At 53.0% G+C, this 7,231-nt stretch overlaps 1 long non-coding RNA gene across 1 annotated transcript; it reads right to left on the bottom strand.

Annotated features, from left to right (window-relative positions):
* Nucleotides 1–267: 267 nt before the first annotated feature.
* LOC138102731 (uncharacterized) lies at nt 268–5,509 on the bottom strand. The gene is made up of 2 exons (XR_011147498.1): nt 4,587–5,509; nt 268–3,942 (listed from the first exon to the last, which is right to left on the bottom strand). It is a non-coding gene; the product is annotated as an uncharacterized lncRNA (long non-coding RNA).
* Nucleotides 5,510–7,231: the final 1,722 nt, after the last annotated feature.

Raw genomic sequence — 7,231 nt, 5'->3', positions numbered from 1 at the left:
CCTCGAGCACAGGCGGCCACTTCTGCGCAGCGGCTACCTGGAGCTCTTTGAGGAAGTTTGCCGTGGCACCCCTCAAGCACGGACACGCTGCTAAGCAGTGCCGACCGGAGCTCTAAGGAGAGACCCTGCCGCGCGCCCCGAGCACAGGCGGGTACTGCTCAGCACTGCCCGCACTGGAGCTCTCAGTGGAGACCTGTCGGAAGCCACGGCGGGACGGGGGGCTCGGATCCCGGGCGGGGGGAGAAAAACAGAGGCCAACCAATATGGTTGAAAAGTACACTCTAATTTATTAGCAGTCTAAAGACACTTATATAGTATACCAGCTTGTTAGCTCCTAAGTGGCTTAACGCTTATCAGGACACATTTCTATTTCTACACAATTGGACTACATTGGCAGTTTTCCACAGTCTTGTTATGATCAAAAAGAATTTTGTCCTTGCCTCCCTTGGCACAGTCCCGGACAGCACCTGCAAGTTCGTTACTCCCTGAAATTTCTCAGGCTGAAACTGTTTGGTTTCACACAGAGACTTTCCCATGGAAAGTGTCTCACACACACAGGTCCAAAAACCTCCAGCTCAATAGCTTGCACAGTTCTTTTATTGATCCCAATAATTCTATTCTCCAACAAATTCCCCGTTTTTCTTTTGTGCAAGCAATACTGGAGGGGTCACAGATGTAGTGACTTTGTATATTATCTACTGCAAGCATCGGGAGGCAAGGTGAACACACTGTTATTAACAGTATTGCCAGTTCTACAGTAATCAAATGCTACATAAATAAAACTAGTTATAATTTTAAACTTAACAACTTTAACTATCCCTCTAAGTTGAGACCGTCTTCTATAATTATGTAGTTAATGGATGTAACTCACTTATCTATTAGTGAAATGGGAAAAATGATTAGAAAGACTTAAATAGCATAAACCTTTAAACTCTTCACAGCTGTGGCTGTGGGCTAATAGCAGAAGATCAATAGCTACTTAACTTTATATTATTACATGTCTAACATTAATAATACACAACTTATTAAGCACTTGCAAGGCTATATTAAACTTAATGGCTGCGCAGCTTTGACATCACTTAAATTCTACACAACTTAACTTAGCAGAACTTAAAATTAACTTTACTTAAACTTAACTTTGCTTAAACTTAACACGAATTAACCTTAACACTACCTAAACGTTATGCAACTTAACCTTATCACTTAAATTCTACAGAACTTTAAACTTAAGGAACTTAACCTTAACAGAAATTAACCTTAATATCACGTAAACTTAACAGAACTTAAATGTACTCATATTTCAAGACATTCAAAAAACCACAATTTTTCACTTTACTTCTGAGTTTGGTGTTATACTCAAAAACTTTTTGCAATATACCCAAAAATTCATGCAATTATTTTTCTTAGTTTTGTCTTTGGAAAGAGTTCCCCGACACCCACTACCAGTCACTAGCAACCACCTAGGGCAGCTGTTAGATTCGCCCCAGAGTCTCAGTATTTCTCCCGCTATGGATAGTGGTGGATCTGGCAAGTCCTCAGCTCCTTCACTCAGCCACGTCTCAGCCTCTCTCAAGGCTCCTCAGGACAGGTTTCAAAGTCCCAGCTGTTATGGTAGTGGCATCACGTTCCTCAGGAGCTGATGCTGACTGTGCCATCTCGTTTCGGGGTCCTGTAGCATGGCACCACTTTGCTGGGCACCTCTCTGGTCAGTGATGTAGCGATGACTTGTCCCTGTTGTTGCAGGACATTGTGCAGTGTTGTAGTCCACGTTCGTTCCCAGAGCAGGAACTGTGAAGGGGTTAACAACAACTGTGCGATGCTGATGTAATGCTTTTGAACACAGGACATCTGCTGTAAAGACAGACTGAAAAATGCTTAGTATAGATAAGTTAGAAAACTTTTGATGACTTTTTGCATTATTTGTTGGTACTTCTCTTTCTTTTGGGGCTGTTTCCGGGTCGCCCCGGCCAGCTTTGGCTCTGCCGCTTTCGGCAGGACGGCAAGACAGACTGTGTCTCTCTGGCCTGCCTGTGCCCCGCCCCCTGGATCTGGTGTCTGTGCTTCCGCTTTCGCGGCCATTACTCTTCCAGTCGTCGGAGAGTTAACATCCGGCTCTGCCGAGTTTAGTAACTCCCGTAATGAGCTAACGCGCGCTGCCCTGGTTTTAATCATTTTCTCACGGCCAGCCCGAAGGACCGCGCTACCCCGAACTCCGCCGCGGTCTCTGGCCGCTGCTCTGTAAGTCCCACGTCTGTTACTTTCGCGGAGCTGCTACAACCCGCGCTGCCGCTCTCTACAGCCTCTATAGCAACCGCGGCAACTGTCTTTTCTGCTTTTACTTCTGCGAGAGTGCTAATTACTGCTCTCCAGGTGAATTTGGGAGCTCTTGTTTCTGTAGCTTTCATTTTAAACGATCTTGGATTAGCTAGTTCCTTATAAAGGTTTATCTCCTTAATTCCCTGCTTTTCTAAAAAGCATAAAAACACATTAAAGGCTGCCTGAGTTTCCATGACCGCGTCAACCACAAACCCGCGACTCAGCGCGAAACACAAACCACGAACTACCAAAACCGCATCCAAAGCGTAAACCCGCGTCTCTGCGTGAAACTATACCCGCGGATAAACCGCGAACCCGCGTCCAGCATGAACCGTACCCGCGACCAGCGTGAACCCCGCGCCTCAGCGCGAAAACGAAACCGCGGACAAACCGCGAACCGCGAACTGCGTACCAAAACCGTAAAACCGCGGACTACCCTGATACGACCCGCGTCTTTGCACGCCTCAATTATCAGGGTCCTGCAGCGTCCAGGCAAGCCTTTAGCAGCCAAACAGCGAACCCCCGATGTTAGGGCGGTCCAGGCTGGAGGTCGGCCGACCCGCCGACCCTCCACGCCCCCTGGCGCTGCCCCGGCACCGCATTAGGCTCCTGCCGGATCAAAGGGAACAAAATACCAGTCCCAGTCCAAATACCGAGTTCCATGTTCGAGTCCCGTACTCCGCGTTCCAAGTTCCGAGTTCGGTGTCCCAAGTTCGGTGTTCCAAGTTCGGGCGCCAGATGTCGGAAGCCGCGGCGGGACGGGGGGCTCGGATCCTGGGCGGGGGGAGAAAAACAGAGGCCAACCAATATGGTTGAAAAGTACACTCTAATTTATTAGCAGTCTAAAGACACTTATATAGTATACCAGCTTGTTAGCTCCTAAGTGGCTTAACGCTTATCAGGACACATTTCTATTTCTACACAATTGGACTACATTGGCAGTTTTCCACAGTCTTGTTATGATCAAAAGAATTTTGTCCTTGCCTCCCTTGGCACAGTCCCGGACAGCACCTGCAAGTTCGCTACTCCCTGAAATTTCTCAGGCTGAAACTGTTTGGTTTCACACAGAGACTTTCCCATGGAAAGTGTCTCACACACACAGGCCCAAAAACCTCCAGCTCAATAGCTTGCACAGTTCTTTTATTGATCCCAATAATTCTATTCTCCAACACAGACCCACCTGCGAGGTCCTGAGCACAGAAAGCTGTTGCCAAGCGACGCCTAAAACCGGAGCTCTAAGGACGGACCCAAAAGCAGCGTCCTGAGCGCCGAGTGGAGTGCCTGGCCAGCCCCCCACGACGGACCTCTGACTAAGGACCCTGCCCCTGCGACATCTAGGTGGGTATCATACTGGTCTAATAATGGGACAAACTCACTCTGCCCATGACAGAAATCTCTATAAGCAACTTAAGCATTTACTAAGCTCCGGTCCAAGTCAATTACCTAAACAGGAGCTAAAAAACCTCTTAGAATGGACTCTGATTAATTTCCCAAATGCTGACCGTTCAGCCGTCTTTACAAGAAACTTCCGGGACACAGTTGGGGTTAAGCTCTTTAATATCTCCCGCCGGGATATGGCTGCTGCGGAGCTGGTCCCGGCTTGCAGAGCGCTGGTGGAGCTGTTTGCTGCGAAGGCACCGCCCGCAGCAGTCACCCCGCCGAGTCCCGCTCCTGCTGCGAGCCCGCCCCTTGCCGCCGCGAGCCTGCAAGGGGGCACGGCCCTCGCCTCTCCGCCGGACCTCGCGGCTCCAGTACCCGAGGTCCGGCTGACTCGTGCCGCCCCGCCCCCCGCCCTCGCGGTCCCGGCACCTGTTACCCCGGCCCCAGCCACCCCACCGGACCCTACGGCCCCTCCCACCGCTCCCGCCATCCCTGCCCCCGCCATCCCGTTTGTCCCTGCTGTCCCGGCTCCCGCGGTTCCCGCCCTCGGTTCCAGCATCTTCGTGGCCCCGCCCCTCGCTTCTCCCACCCCGTCCGCCAGCGTCATCGCGGCCCCGCCCCTTGCCCCTGCCCCCACGTGCCCCCCCCCGTTTCCGTCATCGCGGCTCCACCACCCACTGCTGCCGTCATTGTTACCCCGCCCCCCGCTGCTGGCATCATGGTGGCCCCACCCCCCGCCGATAGCCCTGCTGGGCCGGCGGCTGCCCCCCTGCTACCTACGGGTGCTACCGCTCCCCCAGCCGCGCCTGTTATGGCCGTGGCTGCCATTATAGCCGGCCCCCGCAAAGCCAGGCGGCGACCCTTCTTCCAGCCCCCCAGGTCCCCCTCACCCGCCACCGACACAGTCTCCTGCCGCTCCCGAACCACCGGTGCCGACAGCGCCTGTCACGGCCGCGCTGGCGTCCCCGGCGCCGCCTGTGCACATTGCTGCGGGAACCCTGCTCCCTTGCCCTGCCGTTCAAGCGCACACAGCACGCCCCGAGCTGTCCCCCGGCCCCGCGGCAACACAGATGCCTATGTCTACTCCTGTCCCTGCCGGCGTTCCTGCGCAATTCCCCGATCCCGGCACACCATCGCTTGCGCTGGGACACGGAGCGCCCCAGCCCCACGAGCCACCTGGTGCCGGCACCGCAGCGTCCGCACGGATGGCTGCAGCCTGTTCCGTGCCTGCCGCTGCTCCAGCCCCGTCTCCCGGCACCGCTGCTCCGGCAGCGCCGCTCCTGCCCGCCGCACCAGCAGCCACACCAGCCCAGCCTACAAGCTCCCAGCGGCAGCACGCGGCGGTCCAGCCGCCAACTGGCCCACCGTTCGCCATGGCCCCACCGCAACATACTCCCGCCGCCTCCACGCCGGCCCTCCTGCCTCCCGCCGCCCCGGGATCATCTCCTGCCGACGGGGCAGCCCTGCCGCCGCCGCCCGCCTCCGTGACCCCAGGCCGGGCCCTGCCGTCTCTACCACAGCCTCCCGCTTCTCAGCTGCTGAATAGCGCGGTCCCACCGCCACCGGCATCCATGACCGTCCCGTCGCCCCCTTCCTCGGCCGCAGCCCCAGCCCCTGGTTTAGCAGCCCTGCCACCTCCCGCTCTCCCCGAACCGCCCGCCACACAGACAGCCGCCATCACAACCCGCCACGTTGACCTGATGACGCAACCCACGCATGCGCAATTGCTGCAACCCCCGGACCAGCGCTATCACTTGGCTCACACCCCTCCAACCCCAGCACTGCTCCCGGGACTAGCCGTACACAGCAGTTATCTTCCCGCAGCCCCGCCGCCACCCCCCACGGCTTTCACCTCACCTTTGATACAGCCACCCGCACTCCCTGCGCTGCCTCCATCGCCGCCGAATTTATACACAGCACCACAGCAGCCGTATTCCGCATCGCCTTGCCCTGTCCTTCCGCCGCCTGCCTCCCTGCCTCCGCCGCCGCATCCCGGAGCCAACCCAAGCAGCACCGAATCATGGCCGCATCCCCTCGAACACCCAGCCGCGCTATCACCCTCCGCGCTCCTGGCACCGAATGGGACTACTTTGTATCACCAATTGTCCGCACAGCCACAGCCAGGCACACAAACCGTGCAACGAGGAGGGGGAGGGTGGAATATGACACCTGCTTTAATAAATACAGGACAGACTGAGAACTATTTTGCCCCTGCAAATGCCAATCCCTTAATCCCAACACAAAACAATTCCGAAAAAGAACTAAGTCTGTTCCCAAACAGCTCCGGAGTCCCCCCAGTGTTTGGGACAGATTTCTCAACCCAAAATGAGACACTAAACCCTGAAAATTCGCCCGCATTAATCCCAAAAGTAGAAAACTCCCAAAAATGTTTTAATAATTTTCAATTAACAGACTGGCATGAAGTCAGACGCCAGATTTGCAAAGAGGAAAATCTAAATCCTTTAACTATGCCTGTACTATTCAGCCAGCAAGCTGGTGGTCCTAGAACATGGCAAGCTATCCCACACCATGAGATTAAAGAGCTGCGGAAAGCAACAAAGGACAGTGGTATCTGCTCCCCATATTTTAAGCAGCTGCTGAAAAGTACCCTGGAAGGACATACACTTACACCAAATGACTGTAAAAATCTTGCTAGTATAATTCTCACAGACTCACAATATATGCTATGGGAACTCAAATGGAAGAGACTGCTTGCAGGAGTACTAGCCACTTATAAACAAAGTACTGATAACAGTCCTTTGTATGTTTCACAAGAATTAACTGCATTCTTAAATGACTGGGGTGTCCGCCATACATTTGGCATTCCCTACTCCCCCACGAGTCAAGGAATAATAGAAAGGACACATCAAACTCTAAAATGCATTTTAGATCAACAGAAAGGGGGAGAAGCCCAGGATACACCTCAAAGGAGGTTGAACAAGGCTTTGTATGTTTACAATTTTTTGAATAGCTCTGCAGAAGAGCCTGATCCCCCCATTTACAGACATTTCTTAAACAAAAAAAAAAAGCAAAACTAAAAGAGCACCCCCCAGTTTTGATTAAAAATCTAGAATCAGGAAAAATAGAAGGACCATACAATCTTATAGCGTGGGGGAAGGGGTTTGCGTGTGTTTCCACAGGTGGAGGGCTCAAGTGGGTTCCAGCAAAAAAAACGTGAAGCCATACCACGCATCAAAGCCTGCCGACGCCTCCACACCAGCCAGTGACCCTGCAAGTGGAAGCCAGGAAGCAAGCACCCAGACCTGAACTGCGCAGAATCACCAGAAGAAAGTGATCTGCCAAAAACAGCTCAAGAAAAGAATGGAGTTTTCTCATTTGCGCACGTGCATGTTGCTTTTATTCTTTTGTTTTAGTTTTTGTAGTGAAGCTTTACCTGTAAATCAACCAAAGACAAATGTCTGGGTTGCTTTAGCCAAATCTGCAGGCTCCGATACCATCTGTCTATCTGACACAAGCCCTGACAAACCTTTTTCAACCTGTTTAGTTGGAATACCTTTTCCAGAAGGTTTTGATA

The sequence above is a fragment of the Aphelocoma coerulescens genome (genome assembly GCF_041296385.1).
Source record: "Aphelocoma coerulescens isolate FSJ_1873_10779 chromosome W unlocalized genomic scaffold, UR_Acoe_1.0 ChrW_unloc_scaf_1, whole genome shotgun sequence".
NCBI lineage: Eukaryota > Metazoa > Chordata > Aves > Passeriformes > Corvidae > Aphelocoma > Aphelocoma coerulescens.
Note: the sequence above shows the minus strand (reverse complement) of the source record. Positions and strands in the feature narration are given on the sequence as shown.